Raw genomic sequence first — 19403 nt, 5'->3', positions numbered from 1 at the left:
TACTTACATCCAAACATTATCGCAACTTGCCAGGGTCATTGATGTGAGTTCATGGTGGGAAGAGCTTCTTCAGTGAAACTGACAAGCTGGGAAGTCTTTGATCTTTGAAATCGAAGAGCTCTAGTCATGACCAGATGAGGGGCTGCTGCTCCCAGTAGTACTTCTCCCAAAGAATGCTTTCACTGCTTACAGGTGATTGCAAGTTTTTGGGAAGTCACTCCACCTGTTTAGCACTTCCCTTGTCTTCACTGCATTTCCCTGCTGTCAACCATCACCACAACATTGGAGCACCTTATACAGCTCTGCCTTGCACCCTAGCTGAGGAGCAAGAGCAGAAACAAAACTACAACTGCCAGCAAGGGCAGGGGAACAGCACCAGCTGCCTCCTGCTCAGCTGCGTGCCCCACCAAAAGGCAGAAGGGTTGAACACTGAGATCCAGCTTAAAGGAGGCAAGGCTCCCAACACAGGGTCAGTTCTCTCAACAGATCTGAGCATCAGTGCCTCAGGCTTTCACGGCAGATCACTACTGACATCTCCTGGAACAAGATGTTACAATCCCACCGGATATTAATACCGGACAAGTCAGATCCCAGAGTGAAATGTGGCTTGATAGATCCTAACTTTTTTTTAAGAAACCGTGGAGGAAAGTTACTGAACAAGTTCACGGAGTCTACTGATGAACTTTTAACACAAAAGTAAAATACTTATTAAAAAAGAAAAATGTACACCAGACAAAAAGGTTGGAAAGATCTCAATACAAACAAGTAGATGCTTCAGTTCTTTTTCTTTCCCCATTTCAAGCTCCATCATCTCCAACTGAATTCTAGCTAATTCTAGGGGCAGAATTTTACGACAGCAGGATTTTATGTTCCCGCTGTCATCAATGGGTTTAGAATGTCTCGCTGAAATGGGGCCGTAAGATTCTGCCCTAGCTGTGTGACACACAATTTAAGGTTTCCTTTTCTTTCAATTCTAAATTCTGGGTAATTTCTTTAATCATATCTTGACAACATCCTGTTTTTATTTCTATATTCAATTTATCTACTTCCTCTCTTAGTATAGCCATAATCAAGGATTTCAAATTATCCACTGTTATGTTTTCTACTCTCAGAATAGTCTTAGCAACAGTGAAAGCCAATTCTGAGTTCCAGCCAGTGTAATATACTTCACAGCAAATCCTACTTCTATGTCCAGCACCTCCATGTACTCATTTCTTTAAGGATTCACAGATCCCATTAAATTCAAGGATTTTTGATCCTGCAAGAACCCCCACTTTGTTACAATCCCAGCTGATGGTAATACTGGATGAGGCAGATCCCAGAGTAAAGCCTGGCTTGATAGATCCTAACTTTCCTTTCGAAACGGTGGAGGAAAGTTACTGAACAGATTCACTGGAGTCTGCTAATGAACTTTGAACACAAAGAATAAAATATTTATTAAAACAAGAAAAATAAACAATATTACACCTGACAAAAAGGTTGGAAAGATCTCAATACAAACACAAGAAGACAATTCAAATTCCCAGTATTCCTTAACTTCAGTAATATCTTTACAGACATATAAACCAGTGAGGAGTTACCACTAGTCTGACATAAAGGCTTCTCGCTTAGCACTGGCACAGTCACAAATGGTTTTCTTGCAGTAAATCCCTGAGCATTCACTCAATGTTTTTCATCCAACTTGTATCTCCCCCCAAGACGCAAAAACCACACTCTAAATTCACTGTTTCTTCAACTGCAGAGCAAACAAATGAGTTCCCTGAAATAAGTCTTCCAGTAGCAGCTCTGCTAAACTGATCATTTCACTGAGTTTTATAACTGACTATTCAGTCATCTGCTGTCTCGGATAGCCTTGTAATCCTTCTTATAAGGGAGCTCTTGGTAACAGTAACGTTTTGCTACTTTGTTTTGTCATTCCAGTTTTAACCCCTTTTAACCCATTTTTTTAACTTTAGGGGCTGAATTCTCCGGTTGCTGAGCGGTGGGCGGGGGGTGGGGGGGGTGGTGGCAGGGATCGTTCGCCGACGCGTTAAAAAGATGCAGGAACATGTCGGGTGGGCGTCCTGATGTACCGCATGTCATTCATTTTCAGATTTTCAGTTCGGTGAGTGTGCAGCCGCCTTGGCTGCACACTCGCCAAACTGTCAAAGGCTTATTAAGGCCATTTAAACCTAATAAACTCAATTAAATGAGCTGCCCATCCCCGCCCCCCCCCCCCCAACCTTGAGGTTAGCGGGCAGGCAAAGAACCCAGGCGGCCTTCACATTTTTCATGAAACCTCATCCATGGGTGGGATGAGGTTTCATGAAGTGTTTTAAAATCTAATAAAAATGTATTCATTAATTCTTTGACATGTCCCAGCTCATGTGACAGTGTCACATGAGGGGACATGTTTTAAAAGTTGTTTTTTCTCCTTTATTTAAAGTTACACGTGTCAAACTAATCTCCCTGAGGCACCTCTGTGCCTCGGGGAGATTTCTGCGCTCTTCCACGCGCCTGGGCGAAAGAGCACAAGAAACGACTGGGTAACGCGCCCCCCCCCACCCCCACAGAGGGAACACACAGCACTTCCAGGCGAGCGTCACGATGGTTGGGTGTTAATTGGCCGGCCCACGTAAAATGACGGCGCGGCCCCAATTGGGGGTGCCAATTGGGTTTGCAGCTGCCCCCGCACAACCCCCCTGACTGGAGGAAACTTTTTCACTAGGAATTGTAAAACCTCATTTAAAAATGCATATCTGCAAACAAGCCCAAGAGACTAGGCCTTTTAGTCAGGGGTCTATCCAGATTCACAGGCACCAAAGCTCTCAACTAACCTAAGTGAAGCTGAAACCATTTGACCTTTCTTAATGCAATATTCAACTTAAAAATTATACATTGTTCATAACAAAGACTTCCTTCCCTGTGGGCCAGATGGGTATGCATTGCCAGTGCCTGTCATTGGAGAGGTACTTGCTATCCCTGGGTTCCTACCTCGTCTCCCTGATATTATGTGCTCTCTTTTCCTGCAAGGGGTGGGGGGCGGGGGGGGGGTGTGTGTGTGCAAGTGTAGTGAAATGTGAACATTTGTAATGGTTTGCGCAAAGAGGAGGGAAGGACAACATTTGTGGAGGGTGGCTATGAGGCATGGGTGGAGGGAAAACAATGAGGGTGAATGTGAATGTTGACTGTTCAGATGGGAATATGGCCTGCCTACAGGGAGAGAAATAAGCAAAGCTGCAAGGTGTGTAGGCCTGAGGAGTGCTATGCAGGAGAATGCTGGTAAAGTCAGAGTGTGGGACTTGACACCTGAAATTGCAATGCCACTCGCCTATCTCACCCTCCTGAGATCCTGGATCCTCTTGGTGCACTATCTGCAGGTTGGAGGGATCACATTTCTGCTGCTGACTTCCTCAGTCACTTCCAACCACATCTGCTTGGTTGCAGGGTTGTCCTCTTCCTCCTTGTATTACCTTTTGCATATCCATGGGCTGATTTTATGGTCCCCTTCTGGCATGTTTGAGGCTTGTAAGATGCAGTGCGTGGGCTTCCGACTGCCTTGCTGCTCACCCTCTACCTGTCTCTCATTTTACGGCGGGTTGGGAAGACATCAGGCAGCCCACCCGCCCTTGGGTCTATTGAGACTTTTAGGTGGCCATTCCTCATTATTTATTCGCTGCTATTTTAACCATGGCAGGGAGAGGCCCAGCCAGGTGGGTAAGCCTGGCCTTTCCTGCACCAGCTGGTGTCAGGCAAGAAGGGTGGGACCTCCTTTGGGAGACTCCTGTGCTGATCAGAGTCACCCCCAAGGTCACAGGCCCCCTTTAAAGCCCCCCAGCTAATAAAACCTGGCCCCTCATCCCCCCTCCCAGGGGTCTGCCAGCCAGGCTCTGCTGATACCCCAGAGCTAAGTTGAAGTCTGGCTCCATAACCTCCTCTTGCTTGGGGCCCAACAGTGGCCACCACTCGAACTTGGTGCTGCTATAGAGCTTCCGGCCAATCAGATTGTTTGGCATCTCTCTAAGGTGGGAATTGCTCCCCAAATGGGAGTGGAAGTCTCACCCTGAAACAATTAATGCTCCTTCCAACATAAATTGGCTGTGGGGCAGCTGGCAGAGAAATGTCATAGAATTTTTGATTTTGGTTGATTTTCTTCTTCGGAAGTCAAAAAGACAAATTTTACACATTCTACAAAGAACTCTTAAGAAAAAATCCTACATTTAGGCAACACACTGCAAACCTTCAGGATGTTGCCAAGTGCTTCCCAACCAATGAAATACTTCTGAGATCTAATGACTGTAGCAACACACCTCCCCCCCCACCCCCACCACGCACCCCCCCACCTCCGACCCACCCACCGCCCCAAAGCCTCTCCACCATCTACAAGGCATAAGTCAGGAGTGTGATGGAATACTCTCCACTTGCCTGCATGATTGCAGCTTCCACACCACTTGATGCTTGACACCGTCCAGGACAAAGAAGCCCGCTTGATTGGCACCCCATCCACAAACATTCACTCCCTCCACCACCGACGCACAGTAGCAGCAGTGTGTACCATCTACAAGATGCACTGCAGGAATTCACCAAGGCTCCTTAGACAGCACCTTCCAAACTCACGATCACTACTATCTAGAAGGGCAAGGGCAGCAGATAGATGGGAACACCACCACCTGGAAGTTCCCCTCCAAGTAATTCAGCATCCTGGCTTGGAAATATATCGCTGTTCTCTCTCTGTCGCTGGGTCAAAATCCTGGAACTCCCTTGCTAACAGCACTGTGGGTGTACCTACACCACATGGACTGCAGTGGTTCAAAAAGGCAGCTCACCACCACCTTCTCAAGGGCAATTAGGGATGGGCAATAAATGCTGGCCCAGCCAGCAAAGCCCACATCCCATGAATGAATAAAAAAAAACAAAATGTGGCAAACAATTTGTGGGCAGCAATAGCCCCATATGCATCAGTGAGATAAATGACTTGATCATCTGTTTTAGTGACAGTGGTTAGTGATGTTAGTTGGCTGGGGTAACTTCCCTGCTCTTCAAGTATCCTTTACATCCAGCTGAAAGGCCAGATGACGGTCTCATTTTAGCATCTCATTTCAAAAGGTGACATTTTCGACAGTTAGAATTTCTTTGGTACCATGTCAGCCTAGGTTTAGTGCTCAAGTCTCTAGAATGGGACTTCAACCCAAAGGCTGAGATTTTCCTGGCACAGAGTGAGTCCATATGCGGGCTGACAACAGGAACATGATGGCAATCTTCTAGCCAGCAGCCAATTAAGATGCCACAACCAGGCTTGCTGTCCAATCAAGGATGGCGGGCTGGCTTTCCATACTGCTGGCCCAATCAGAGGGCCTTGGCAGTGCCACCCTCTGAGATGGCCATTGCTGGAGCTGCAAGGAATGAGTGGGCACCTCCATTTTGAGGTGCCCTTGAAGAGGAGTTAAAAATGTTGTTGCTGTGCTGCTGGCAGGTCCTGGCGATCAGAGGGGGAAACATGTCCGAGACGGCGTTGAGGGTTCGGCAGTAGACATTACTATCGGGGACCCCTCCTAGGGCCATGGAGCCTCCAAAAATGAAGGTTTCTCCCACAAAACTGCTGGCCACCTTCCCATGTATTTGCAGGCCTCGCTGCCACTGGCAAAATGCCACCAGCCCATGGAATTATCTGTCATTTGGCCCTCCAATTATTTAAATTAGCTACCTGTCTCCAGTTGATGGGCAGCTGAGCCTCTACCATTCAAGTCACTGGGAAAATGACCTAACGGTGGGACTGCATTGGCGGGTTCTCCCGACACAACACCCCCTGACATTTTACCGTTTGCCCTGCCTCCTAGCTCGCCATGTAGGGGCTGGTAATATCCAAAATGTCTGACCTGGAAGCTAGAGTGCTACCACTGAGATTGATGCACTCAGTGGCCCTTCCTCATTCTGCACCTCCATATGTACAGAATTGGGATTTTTGCCTCTATCGATTTGGGTTTGGTCACGTGATAGATGCCATGCTCCACCATAACAAATTGTTTGAAAATCTGATCTCCCGTTTGAATAGTCACTGGACCACTACAGAAACGGGCACTCTGCATAGAAAGTTACGACTAGACCAGCATCTAAACTGAACGCATGGCATACAAAGTGAAGTGCATCGATTAGTTTTGTTCAAAGCCCTTGTCCAACTGGCTGACATAATTTTCACACACCTGCCCCAGTTTGTTATCAGTTGTCATACAGAACAGCATTTAAAGACTCTTACGAAACCAGACTAAACATGCAAACGTCAAGCTCTGGTACAAAGGTATAGTACACTCTGAAAAGAATCACATTTCAATCGATAGCTCCACAATAGGATTTAAGGTCATACAGTATAGGTGTGAAAAATTGTTGCTCTAAGGCTCAGAAATAGAAAAGGATTCAGATCAGATTAAGGTTTGTAATTTAACATTGTGAAATTCAGACGGCTTAAATCCAAAGCTGGAAAACCAAACTAGCAACTGTACACAACTGGAGAAAACTTCTTTAAACCACCAGGGAATGAATGTCTTGGTTAAACTGGCAGGAAAACAGTCAACATCAAGAAATAGCTCCCTTTAGACTGCTAAGGAAAGAGCAATCTTGGAAGTATGGTCCCCCTAGACTGCCAAGAAAACTGATTCGTTTTTTTTGTTCCTTAAGACTAGCAGTGCGATCACTACTGAGGATGGATTCCTGAGGGCACTACCACCAGACCAATGTAAAATGGACACCTTGGGTAAGCAGTTACTAAGCCATTTGTTACAGACAGGGAAAGAGATGATAGGGATGGTTTCTTTTTTATTCCCAACTCTCAACTGATGCCGTTTTCTCATAAGCATTTTAACCCAAGTGCTGTAATTGTCAGGAACAGATAAATGACAGGTTTTCTTGTAACTTTTAAATAAATGTTTATTATTCAACACCTGAATATATATATTTTTACATAACCACAGCCACTTGCACAGGCACACACACACCCTGCAGAAGAGATTGTGATTACAAAAGGTAGCATGCATTTAGGTTTTAAGAGTTTGAGAGTTCCTTTTCATTCTTGCTTTTCCGCAGGATAAAGTCTTGAAATGATGCAGGCCTGTAATCCTTTTGGTCCACTGAAGGAAAGAGTTTGGAGGTTTTAGGGAGGTGGACTTGTTGTTGGTTATTGTTCAGAGTAGCGTATTTCTTTTGTTCCAGACCAGTCGGGATGCAATATCGAAGCCCTGTAGCAAAACCTTGCTCCAGTTCCTCAGGTACAGAAGTCAAGGTCAACCTCAATCTGTGCCGACTGTGCCGCTTAGGTAGGGCCTTGTTCCTTCGCTGGTCTAGATATTTTTCCCCTCTGATCCAAAAATATAACTATTAAATCTCCTTATCAGAATTCTATCATGTGACCAGAGCATCTATTTTCATTGCCCTCACAAATGGTTTCTGATGGCTAGGCCATTGTGAAACAGAGCTCCGAGTATCACCCTTTCACAAACCATCGTGTTAGAATAGCTTTTCTTCGCACCCATTCTCTGGATTTCAACTCTGGAGTCGAAAAATTTGCAAACAATATTGTGAAACCAGTTTCTTTAATTATTTGGAGAAGGGCAGCCATTAACTGCAGGAAGGATCTTTAGCATTTTAATGACTTTTCAAAGATATATCTAGAAAGGTCATTTGCATTTTAATGACTTGGTCCGAACTTGTCCAGATATGAAGATTAACTCGGAGTCTTGTAGATCCACGGTATTAACAGGAAATAGGTCACCAGACCTGTCAACCCTCTTTTGTTTTAAAGTGTCCATTTTGAGTTTTTATTTCATAAGTCCATATTGCGTGAGCATGCACACCACATGACTTTCTGTTTAATACATTCAGGTTAAGTGCATGGATAAATTTTATTTAAAGACCTTGCTAGTCATGCCTTCCTAGTTTCCACCTGGAAGCATTGTTGCCAAGATGGTATCATGCAATTGCAGAATGAGTTAAAATTTTAAGAAAGGTCCCACTGAATTTGTGTGGCATTGTCTACTTAAAGTGACAGCACATAAGATTTGGGGCACAGTGTTGATTTTGTCTGAATAAATCCTGATTGTTGAGCACAGCTGTGATCAACTCAGACTCAGAATGCAATTCAGAGCTCATGCCAGGTAGCTTACAAAATATTGGATATGTTCAAGTGACAGTTTTTAATTCACAGATTCAGCCTTCCTGGTTAATTGAAGTAGTTAGTGTTTTTAATCATAATCTGCATATAAGAAACAAGTGAACCTTCATTCATTAGTTCATGATACAATTCTCCACGGCAGTTTCAGGCAACGATTATGGGAGGGATTATTGTGACTATCTTACAACTACCATGACAAACATAAAATGATGAATTAAGAGAGAATCATTTCTGCCTTTTATTCGTTTGCCATCTGACTTGTATCAAGACAATAGCAAATACTGATGAAGTCTCCTGCATTCATTCTGTGACAACATCTTACAAAGACAACAGTGTGCAACTTGGCTTCCTTTCCTGTCATCTACCACATGCTTTCTATTCATTACAATGTGCACTAATCAAAGCTTTCAATAAATGTCAGCAGATAATTAGACTTGGCAATCTACTGAGAATTCTTATGTCCATAAAATCATGAATGTTAATGAGCTCTTGTCTAAGTTATTTGTGAGCCTGCGGAAGATGGGCTTGATGGATTGGTCCAATCATAGGCACAAGCAGTGAAGGGAGGCCCTGATGAGAACCGTTGCCTCATTTCAATATGTCAGCTGCTATACAAAGGCTGCAGAGCACCTGCACTTACAAATTATTAAAATAACCAAACGGCTGCATGGTGAGAAAACACAATGTCAACACATCAACCACAGGTGTCAGGAAACCATTGAAACAGAGCGTAGAAACTCCTTTATTATTCTTCAGGCATCCTTTATCTCCTGCAGGGTGTAGTGCAAGGAGTAAAATGGTTGATTTATCTGTGCCACATACTGTCCTTGGCTAACTAATCCTATTTTTCCTCATTTTACATTCAACAGAAGTGTGGAAAGAACATAAAATAAATATATCATGGTTTTCGAAAGGCTGTAAATATTTATAGGGTTATTAAATAGCCCAGTGCTTTCTTACTAACAGTGGATCAGGAAGAGGTATTGCTTCAAGAAACTATCTCAAGGTCAGAGGATGTTGGACTAGAATTAATAATCAAGCCAATCCCTTTGTTGATTTTTTTTTAATTCCTTGGGGCCGAAGTCACGAGTGAGAGCCATCAGCAGGGAACTTCGTTTGTCAGAAGCACACGTCAGGAATTTTCAAGTTCCGTCCCATTGATTTTCCATCTATTAAAATTAATGTAACGGAAGGAAAGTTAAAGGATTCCATCTGCTGTTTTCCAATACACCTGTCCAGGAAGCAAGGCTCCCTGCTAAAAATCTGCTTTTCTAAAATAGCCCTTCTTATTTAATGAATTAGATCTAGTTTTATGCTGTTGCTGTGTGCTATCATGTTCCTTAATGCTGATCAACATAAGAACATAAGAAATAAGCACAGGAGTGGACAATTCAGTCCCTTGAGCTTGTTCTGCCATTCATTAAGATTGCACCTGATCCAACTCCACTTTCCTGCCCGCTCCTCATATCCCTCGGTTCCCTGTGAGATCAAAAATCTATTCATCCTAGCCTTGAATGTGCTAAATGATGGAGCACTGACTGCCTTCTGGCTAAGACCATTCCAAAGATTCACAACCCTTTTTATGAAGAAATATCTCCTCATCTCAGTCCTAAACAATTGGCCCTTATTCTGACACTGTGTTCTAGATTCCCAGCCAGCAAACAACTTCTCCGTGTCTATCCTGTCAAGCCCCTTTGGAATCTTGCACAGTTCAATGAGATCACTGTTAATGGTATGTTAATTATATTGTTAGAATACACAGGTGAAAGGCATTGTTTAATTACGTACTTTCAGCACATATAACTAGGGGGCAGCTGGGACACTGTGGGTGTGGGAAGAGAGCTATGAGACTGAACAAAGTCAATAAACTTTATCAATAAAGAGTAGCTCTGTGTCTTGATTTCTGCTTCACTTGGATCCTGTTAACAGTCACCTTTCATTCTTCTAAACTCAAATGAGCATAGGCCCAATTTACTCAGGCTCTCATCATAAGACAACCTTCTCACCCCAAGGACCAATTCAGTGAATCAAAGACGTGGTTAGGATTTTTGATATGCTTTGGCCAAATTGAGCACAATCACTTAACGTCCAACTTAATCTGAGGCACTAAAATTAATATCATGATCAAGACTACTATTTGTTAGTATATTTTGCAATTTTATTGCCTATTTGGTGAATAGCTTGCACCTAGAAAAGATTAATTATTAATTCCACCCCATCAATTAAGTTACCTTTTTGCTGGGTTTTTAAATTTGTTTTTTTTTAAGAGCTGAATCTTAAAGTAAACCTATTGATATTTTTCTTACTTATGTAGGATTACTTATTTCCCCATCAGTCTTCTAAGGCACCTTGTTAGTGACACAACAGATGGAAGGCAAAGTCAAAGTAAAATGACAACTTTTTTTGATTTCAGAGACCTCCTCCTCTTAAAGGCATCTTCCCCCATCCCTTGTCTTGGGTGCCCTAATGTTGTGTGCCACCTTCTAATCAAGAGAGGAGGCGAGCAATTCCTCCCAGGTCTTTGGTAATGTTTCTCGAGGATTAGCTTGTGAGGAAATGCTAGAGTTGCCCAAGGTTCTCCCCTCTGGCTGAAGCACTTTCCCTTTCTTATTACCAGGGGGTTAGCATATAGTTTTTGATTAGTAGATGATAAAATATGCTAAATTAGTAACAGGTTTAAAGCTGGATTATCCCAAATATTAAGCAATCTGATTTATATCATGTTTGGTTTGCACAGCAGTGTACACCTGAGGTTATAAAATGGGAAAACGCTTGAGAGAATGATATTGTATTGAGTTACTCCAATCATCAAGTTCATGAATGGTGAGTGTTATAAGTAAGGTCATGGTACATTATAAAATATGATGGGGAAGAATGCATTAGGGAGTAGGGGCATTACATACACATATTTATTAGTTACCATGTATTTGTATGAAAATTCTTACATGCCAGAGTCAGGATTATATTAATTTAGTACACTATTGGAGCAAAAACATGCTAAGGGTATGTTGTAAGACTGTAGTATATCAGAAGGTGTTTTAAATGTTTCTATTCTATTAGTGAGGTAATGTGCATTATATCAGGCAGAGTTATAGAGAGGACCATTACCCTAAGATTATTATTGTTCTAACAGCGAAAACAGAATCTGATTCTAAGGTCATAAATAATATTACCAATTATCTAATGCTTCAGCAAAAATAAATAAATCAGCTTTGCTGTCGTCATTAAGATGAAAAATAGTAAACATTGATAGAGTGCCTCCCCTAATGCCCTGCCAGAAATTGCATTTTAAATCTTAATGTCCTACTGTCTTTGCTTAACAATAAATACCAAATGAATAGTGACACAACGAGCATAAACAATGGTGGCATCAGCATGAGCACTGAGTGACCCCTTTCACTGAAGATAATCTGAACTTTCCTGAGCATCTTAAAATGTGCATGGTATTTCTAATTTATCCTCCTTAGATCAACAACCAGAGAACAAGATATAAGATAATTGGCAAAACAACTACAGGGAGGTGAGTGTTTTTCTCTTTTATGCAGTGAATTGTTATGATCCGGAATGCACTGCTGGGAATGGTGTTGGAAGCAGGTTCAAAAATAGCCTACTGTAAGCAACTGAATAAATATGTGGAAAGGAAAAAAATTGTAAGGTTATGGGGAAAGAGTTTGACTAATTGGATAGGTCTTTCAAAGAGCTGGCATTCACACAATGGGCTGACTGGTCTCCTATTGTGCTGTTATGATTCTGTTCTTGAATTTTGTTGTTATAAAACTGGTGAGCATACGAACATATGAATTAGGAGCAGGAGTAGGCCACTCGGCCCCTCAAGCCTGCTCTGCCATTCCGTAAGATCTGATTGTAACCGTAACTCCACCCCTTTCACCCCCTTGCTTATCAAGAGTCTATCTAGCTCTGCTTAAAAATATTCAAAGACTCTGCTTCTACTGCCTTTTGAGGAAGAGAGTTCCAAAGACTCGCGACACTCTGAGCCAAAAAAATTCTCCTCAATTCTGTCTTAAATGGGTGACCCCCTATTTTTAAACAGTGACCTCTAGTTCTAGATTCCGTGAAATTAGAACTTCTGAAAGTGGGAGCTAGTTTTAACACTTTGGTTATGCTGCTTCAGTGGAACAGTTTTGATGCAAGATCCGCCTAAAACATTAATCGCTCCTTCTCCTTCAGATGCTAAGTGGTCTGCTGTGCACAGCAGCATTTCTTTCAGTTACAAAATCAAATTTGGTCCTATGTTAGTGTTAGGCTAAACTAATTTGGTAGTTTGCACAGCATCAGGATCATTCTTGGTGTTGCTCGGTAAGATAAAAAAACTTTGAGGCAGAAATGAATCGATACCTTATCTACTCCAAGATCTTTACTCATCTCTATAAAGACAGGACAGATAGCAGGTGCAGGAATCTACGTACAATGTTACAGCTAAATTTACAAGAAATAATTGTCTAACTATTGTTGCTTAGTAAATAAAGATTCTGTCAGCCATGATAGATTATTCTCATTTCCTGAATCTACAGTCAGCAATGTTAGGTTTACAGCAGAAACAAGAATGGTCAAAAAGCTCAGAGCAAGACGGCAGGCATCTGAGGTTAAGGCTTACATTGTAAGTAATGGTGGGTATGCTTCATACGAAGTGAATCATCAGTTTTAAATGATTCTTTCATTTTTTTAAAAAAAGAACCAAATTTGTTTCTTCTCCTATAAATTAAATATCCATCAGCCCCTTGTCCAGCTCCCTTGCAAAGCAGGGAAAGATTGAAAGGTTTGATGCTTGAGGTTAGATTCTGTGACATGGTTATCAGGGTGATTGATGAAACAGCCCAATCGAATTTATGCATGCCCGAGGCTTGGCTGCTACCATCAATATGAATGGATCTCTAACTGGGGAGCTGGGAGATCGATCTAGCATCTCGGAGCTGGTATAAGGTCAAGCAGTCATTGCAAGTTCACTCTGAAGGAAACTGTTGGCAAATCAGTCTGTGCCAGCAGCCCGTGTGACGGGAATAACTCCCAGCTTGACAGTGGCTGTGCTCTTGGCTTGCTGAAATTCAATTGAATTTTTCATCAGTCACGATTATATGCACCACTGAACAGCATTTCCTGGCTGTATTCATATTTCTCCAGAGGAAGTGATTCGTTCAAACACTGCTGATATAGTAGATTGCACTGCACTGTACTGCTAATATAACTTTATGATATGGATATAACATTTCAAAGTGACTTAATCCACTGAATAAGTTATGCTAACTGTGTACTGTTCATTATTATTCTCCAATGTTTGCATGGACTCAAATTAGATTTTGGATAGGTAGTACATTCCATGAGTGGGTATCTCTGATGGTGACAATGTTATTACCAGCAAAGCCAATCGATATAACAGAATTATATAATAGCAGAAAATGCAATTGATTAACATCCTATCCCAGCCTTGAAAGTACATTGTCACAAGCCTGTACTATTTATGATGATCAGGAACACCTTGCATCCTTTGGCAATGCTACATAGTCAGACTCCCAAGGTGAACTGGCTTGTTTTCTGTTCAGAGTTAGGGGAGGGGAAACCAGGCTTGCTAATTTCACATGCTTTACTTAATTTAACCATGTGGAAAGCTCTTTATAAAACATTGCTATGCTCTGATGTAATGTACTACATGCCCAAATTTCTGAGCTTGTGCAGCTAGCAGGGAGCTTGATCCATTGGAAGACCATGTTGGCACACAATTGACTGCCCTCAGACCTAAATAAGTGAGAAGCTGTGGGCATGTGCCCAAGGTTTTCTGGCACATGTGGCCCTGGATAAGGCTCCCCACCAGCAATGCAAAATCTGAAAATTATCTCCTAAATGTCAACTATGGCTCAGGTGGTATCACTCTGGTCTCTGTCAAAAGGTTGTGGGTTTCAAGTCCCACTCCAAAGACTTGAGCACAAAAATCAAGGCTGACATTCCAGTGCAATACTGAGGGAGTGCTGCACTGCTGGTGGTGCTGTCTTTCAGAAGAGACACTAAATTGTGCCCCGTCTTCACTTATGGGAGGATGTTAACGTTCCAGGGCATTATTTTGATTAAGAGCAGCTAGATTTCCCCAGTGCCATGGCCAATGTTCATCTTTCAATCAACACCACAAAAACAGATGGTCTGGTCATTGTCACTTAGCTATTTGTGTGAGCTTCATGTGTGCAAAATTCACTGCCATATTTACTTCATTACAACACTCACTACACTTCAAAGAGAAAAGTATTTCCTTGGCTAGAAAGTATTTTGGGACATCTTGTGGTCATGAAAGGCGCTGTACAAATGCAAGTCTTTCTTTTCAAAAATTTGCCCACATATGTATTGGTATTTGAATGAGTACTCACCAATATTTATCCATCAAGAAACATCTAAAAAAACATTAAAACAAAAGTAAAATACCATGGAAGCTGGAAATCTGAAATGAAAACAGGAAGTACTGGAAATACTCACCAGACCTGGAAGGGGAGGGGAGTGGGAAGAACAAAAAGGAAGGTCAGTGATAAAGGGTGGAAGAGATTAAATGACAAAGATGTCATGGAACAAAAGGCAAAGGGAGTGGTAATGGTTGCAGCAAAGAGTCATATTCGAATCGAAATGTTAACTCTGTGTCTCTCTCCACAGATGTTACCAGGCCTGCTGAATATTTCCAGCATGATCTGTTTTTATTTCCTAAAACATTGCTGTTGATGGGAGCTTGCTGTGTGCATATTAATTGTTGTGTTTCCAACATTACAGTGGTAGCTAAACTTCAAAACAAGTTTAAAAACTTTCATGAAAGGCGCTGTACAAATGCAAGTCTTTCTTTTCAAAAATTTTCCTGGAAAATTTTGTTTCCAGGACTGTCACTGACCTCATCTCCTCTGGGGATCTTCCTCCCACAGCTTCCAACCTGATAGTCGCCCAACCTCGGATGGCCCACTTCTATCTCCTACCCAAAATCCACAAACAGAACTGCCCCGGTAGACCGATCGTCTCAGCTTGCTCCTGCCCCACAGAACTCATTTCTCGTTATCTTGACTCCCTTCTCTCTCCCCTTGTCCAGTCCCTTCCCACCTACATCCGTGATTCCTCTGACACCTTACGTCACATCAACAATTTCCAGTTCCCTGGCCCCAACCGCTTCCTCTTCACCATGGACGTCCAATCCCTCTACACCTCCATCCCCCACCAGGATGGTCTGAGGGCCCTTAGCTTCTTCCTCGAACAGAGGCCCGAACAATCCCCGTCCACCACTACTCTCCTCCGTCTGGCTGAATTTGTTCTCACGCTGAACAATTTCTCCTTCAACTCCTCTCACTTCCTCCAAATAAAAGGTGTGGCGATGGGTACCCGCATGGGCCCCAGCTATGCCTGTCTCTTTATGGGGTATGTGGAACATTCCTTGTTCCAGTCCTACTCCGGCCCCCTTCCACAACTCTTTCTCCGGTACATCGATGATTACTTCGGTGCTGCTTCATGCTCTCGGCGGGACTTGGAAAAATTTATTAATTTTGCTTCCAATCTCCACCCCTCCATCATTTTCACGTGGTCCATCTCTGACACTTCCCTTCCCTTCCTTGACCTCTCTGTCTCAATCTCTGGTGATAGACTGTCCACCAATATCCATTACAAACCCACCGACTCCCACAGCTACCTCGACTACAGCTCCTCACACCCCGCTTCCTGTAAGGACTCCATCCCATTCACTCAGTTCCTTCGCCTCCGTCACATCTGTTCCGATGATGCCACCTTCAAAAACAGTTCCTCTGACATGTCCTCCTTCTTCCTTAACTGAGGTTTTCCACCCACGGTCGTTGACAGGTCCGGCCCATCTCCCGTGCATCCGCCCTCACGCCTTCTCCTCCCTCCCAGATACATGATAGGGGCCCCCTTGTCCTCAATTATCACCCCACCAGCCTCCGCATTCAAAGGATCATCCTCCACCATTTCCGCCAACTCCAGCATGATGCCACCACCAAACACATCTTCCCTTCACCCCCCCATCGGCATTCCGTAGGGATCGCTCCCTCCGGGACACCCTGGTCCACTCCTCCATCACCCCCTACTCCTCAATCCCCTCCTATGGCACCACCCCATGCCCACGCAAAAAATGCAACACCTGCCCCTTCACTTCCTCTCTCCTCACCGTCCAAGGGCCCAAACACTCCTTTCAAGTGAAGCAGCATTTCACTTGCATTTCCCCCAACTTAGTCTACTGCATTCATTGCTCCCAATGTGGTCTCCTCTACATTGGAGAGACCAAACGTAAACTGGGCGACCGCTTTGCAGAACACCTGCGGTCTGTCCGCAAGAATGACCCAAACCTCCCTGTCGCTTGCCATTTTAACACTCCACCCTGCTCTCTTGCCCACATGTCTGTCCTTGGCTTGCTGCATTGTTCCAGTGAAGCCCAACGCAAACTGGAGGAACAACACCTCAACTTCCGACTAGGCACTTTACAGCCTTCCGGACTGAATATTGAATTCAACAACTTTAGGTTGTGAGCTCCCTCCCCCATCCTCACCCCCTTTCTGTTTCCCCCTTCCTTTTTTTTCCAATAAATTATATAGATTTTTCTTTTCCCACCTATTTCCATTATTTTTAAATATCTTAAAATCTTTTATGCTCTCCCCACCCCCACTAGAGCTATACCTTGAGTGCCCTACCATCCATTCTTAATTAGCACATTCGTTTAGATAATATCACCAACTTTAACACCTATGTGTTCTTTTGTTCTATTGTTGTTGACATCTTTTGATGATCTGCTTCTATCACTGCTTGTTTGTCCCTACAACCCCACCCCCCCTCCACTTCTCTCTCCCCCCCCCCCCCCCCACACACCTTAAACCAGCTTATATTTCAACTCTTTCTTGGACTCGAACTCAAGTTCTATCGAAGGGTCATGAGGACTCGAAACGTCAACTCTTTTCTTCTCCGCCGATGCTGCCAGACCTGCTGAGTTTTTCCAGGTAATTCTGATTTTGTTTTAAAAACTTAGTTGGCTGAAAAAATTTCTTTGAGACATTCTGAGGCGGTGAAAAGTGCTATACATATATAATGCAAGTCTTTCCATCTTCACCTATGGATCACAAAATCTCCATATCATCTCTAGCAGGAAAATGCTGTGAGAATGGTGAAATTGGATATGGAGCACATGGTATTCATGGGCAGGACAAACATTTGGTGAACATACCACAGTGAAATTTCATCTAGATTTAGATGCAATATGAATGGGCCACAGTTCCTTTACAAATTCTATACATCTTGCATACAGATGGTGTGCACATGGAATGAATGCATGCTGTGCGATGTCAATATTCACTCCTGTATGGTGTATGTGGTGCATTGCTCTAACCCAATCCTCTGTAGTAGCATGCCTATCAAATTTTGAATACAAACTTCAGTTTTGAAAGCACAGGTGAAGAATCATCTAATTGAGAGGAATATATATTCTAGACTTCAAAATTATTCCTCCTAAATCTCAAATGGGACAACTCAGAACCAGGGGTTTAAAAACAAGGGGTCGCCCATTTAAGACAGAGATGATGATTTTTTTTCTCTCTGAGAGTCATGAGTCTTTGGAACTCTCTTTCTCAAAAGATGGTGTAAACAGAGTCTTTGAACATCTTTAAGGCAGAGGTGGATAAGCAAGGGGGTGAAAGGTTATCGGGGGTAGGCAAGAATGTGGAGTTGAGGTTCAAATCAAATCGGCCATGATCTTATTGAATGGCAGAGCTGGCTCGAAGGTTTACTCCTAATAATTCTTATGTTGGTATGTAAATACAGAAGGGAAGAATAAACGTGACAGCAAAATTCCTCTTTTTTTTTAGGAGCAAACCAAGCTCATTAAGACTCCTGAATGTGAGGACCAACCAAAGGGCCAAAATCTCAAACAAAAACAGAATTACCTGGAAAAACTCAGCAGGTCTGGCAGCATTGGCAGAGAAGAAAAAAGTTGACGTTTCGAGTCCTCATGACCCTTCAACAGAACAAACCTGACTTCAACTTGCCTCAGTTAAATGGCTCTTTATAACTTATCACTCTGGCCCCAATGCTAGAAGAAAGTGAAGTTTCTTTATGGGGCTTAAGGGGAAATAAAAGGCAAATCATTTTACCTGGTACAAAAGTGCCTTTTGTCATTCATCAGTGTCAGAGGCTGTTGAGCACAAGGGACGTGGTGTAAATAGTTTTCAAGGTCTTAAAACAATGCAAAATAACATAAGAGAAGAAAATATTCTTCTAGTGTTTTTGTAATTCTACGCTGCTACACTGTAAAATTGTGGCTGCATTGTGAGAATATAAAGGATTTAAATAGAAACTAGAAGACTAATTAAAACAGAAGACAGTAGTGAATCATTAACTAACATGAGATACTCTGATTCTGAACAGGACTAGTAAAAGTGCTATATCATAAATCTCCATGCATTGTTTAGTACTTCTGCCTTCAAAAATGGGTTGAATGTTCTTCAAAGTGAAAATGAGTTTGTTTTAGCACTAATTGGATTTTTTTCCTCTCTTCATTTATTTCTCCTCCTTTCCACTCCGGAATGCATTGATCTCGTACTCAATCACAGTTCAGTGGCTACCAATTGTATCTCTCCCTAGTGGTCATTATTCACATGTAAGCCTTTACAATGTCTGCAGACAATTCCTGTCAAGGGGAGGGCACAACACAGCCAAACTTGACGGTTCTCTTACATGATCTTGGGTAGAGAGAAGGTAATCGATAACTCTAGCCCATCCCCAAACTAAGAGAAGCTGTGAAAAATTCCAGTGCCCCTATTGAGATCAACCCATTAGCAGACAGGGGAACAAATCTGAGATCTTTGTAACTCAGAGACTGATTAAATAAGCTCAGCGACCCCTCAAGGAGATCCAATTCAGTCATTTTAAATAAACTGCTGACTCCCATCAAAAACTGTGTTTTTAAAAAAGGCATTTCTGGAAAGGAAATGAATAAATAATTAAGACCTGAAAATTGAAGCCAAAGTAATTTAGCTTTTCTGATTAGGTTGGATTAGGACTGAAGCAAATTGCCCTCTTACATTGGTCCTTTTCAAACATTTACAGGTGACCTTTTCAATATATAGGGAAAATGAACTGTGTCTCCATGCCGTCATTTCCAAATGAATGCTGCAAATTGGATAAGGTTGGAAGTAACATTCACGCTACACATGTGCTAGAGAATCGAACCATCTCCTCTTGACACTCAATGGCATTGCCATCACTGAATTCCTCCACCATCAACATCCTGAAG

At 42.7% G+C, this 19403-nt stretch overlaps 1 protein-coding gene across 3 annotated transcripts in view; it reads right to left on the bottom strand.

Moving 5' to 3' along the window:
• Positions 1-19403, bottom strand: part of epha4b (eph receptor A4b) — a 386334-nt gene that overhangs the window by 12980 nt on the left and 353951 nt on the right. The gene's annotated exons all lie outside the window — the stretch shown is intronic.

This window comes from Carcharodon carcharias, chromosome 2 (genome assembly GCF_017639515.1).
Source record: "Carcharodon carcharias isolate sCarCar2 chromosome 2, sCarCar2.pri, whole genome shotgun sequence".
Taxonomy (NCBI): domain Eukaryota; kingdom Metazoa; phylum Chordata; class Chondrichthyes; order Lamniformes; family Lamnidae; genus Carcharodon; species Carcharodon carcharias.
This window is presented reverse-complemented; position numbering and strand designations above follow the sequence as displayed.